The sequence below is a fragment of the Rutidosis leptorrhynchoides genome, chromosome 4 (assembly GCF_046630445.1).
Source record: "Rutidosis leptorrhynchoides isolate AG116_Rl617_1_P2 chromosome 4, CSIRO_AGI_Rlap_v1, whole genome shotgun sequence".
Classification (NCBI taxonomy): Eukaryota; Viridiplantae; Streptophyta; class Magnoliopsida; order Asterales; family Asteraceae; genus Rutidosis; species Rutidosis leptorrhynchoides.
This window is the reverse complement of record NC_092336.1, coordinates 141,116,554-141,117,847: the sequence shown is the minus strand read 5'-3', so window position 1 is coordinate 141,117,847 and position 1,294 is coordinate 141,116,554. Positions and strand designations below refer to the sequence as shown.

The 1,294-nt window shown below is 37.6% G+C and overlaps 1 non-coding gene across 1 annotated transcript; it reads right to left on the bottom strand.

The window, feature by feature from the left end:
* Positions 1–684: 684 nt before the first annotated feature.
* LOC139845700 (small nucleolar RNA R71) lies at positions 685–791 on the bottom strand. The gene has a single exon (XR_011758463.1). It is a non-coding gene; the product is annotated as a small nucleolar RNA R71 (small nucleolar RNA).
* Between the last annotated feature and the right edge of the window lie 503 nt (positions 792–1,294).

Here is a 1,294-nt window from a genome sequence, read left to right as displayed (position 1 = left end):
CACCACCTTTCATACGTTCACCTCCTGTAACTCGATCAAGACATCTAGCCAATATCATCGCCGTTGATTTTTCTTTAGAATCATCATCTAGTCGACCAAGTACTCCAATTCAAATTTTCGATAATCCATTTTTTTGAACCCGATCTCATAATTGAGAACCCGGAAGATATTCAGGGACAATTCTGAGATCCTGAACCACTAATCATTCCTCCGGAACAACAAATCATTCAACCAGAGATTGTCGAGGAAGAAACCATTAAATTAAAATCCTCTAGTGATTCAGATTCAACAAACTCAATCATGAAAAATCAGGAACCTCTAAGTATGGAAGATCGAATGAGGGCTACACGCACTGGCCAAGGTCATGCCATTACTCAACCATACATTAATGCGCCGGATTATGAAATCAAAGGACAAATCCTACACATGGTAACTAATCAATGCCAATTTAGTGGTATGCCAAAAGAAGATCCAAACGAACATCTTTGAACCTTTAATAGGATCTGTACTTTATTTAAAATCAGGGAAGTTGAGGATGAACAGATATATCTCATGTTATTTCCCTGGACTTTAAAGGGAGAAGCCAAAGATTGGTTAGAATCGTTACCTGAAGGGGCGATTGACACATGGGATGTCTTAGTTGAGAAATTTCTTAAAAGATTCTTTCCGGTATCTAAAGCCGTGAGACTTCAAGGAGAAATTGTTACGTTCACACAAAAGCCTAATGAAAATTTATATGAAGCGTGGACAAGATTTGGAAAGTTGTTGAGAGGATGTCCTCAACATAGTTTAGACACTTATCAAATAGTACAAATATTCTACCAAGGATGCGACATTACTACACGAAAAGACATCGACATAGCAGCTGGTGGTTCCATTATGAAGAAAACCGCAACTGAAGCTTGCAAAATTATTGATAACACAGCCTCCCACTCACATGAGTGGCATCAAGAAAAAGACATCGTTAGATCATCTAAAGCGGCTAGAGCCGATTCTAGCATGACTTTAACTCCATTTCCACAAAGATAGATGCTTTCGAGAGACGAATGGAAAAGATGACTAAAGATATTCACGCAATACGAATTAGTTGTGAGCAGTGTGAAGGACCACATTTGACAAAAGATTGTCTCAGTATTGAACAAACAATGGAACAAAGAGAGAATGTTTCATACATGAACCAAAGGCCTGGAAATAATTATCAAAATAATTATCAACCGCCAAGACCAAACTACAATCAAAATCAAAATTATAACCGAAATATTCCATACAACAATCAACAAGGTCCTAGCAATCA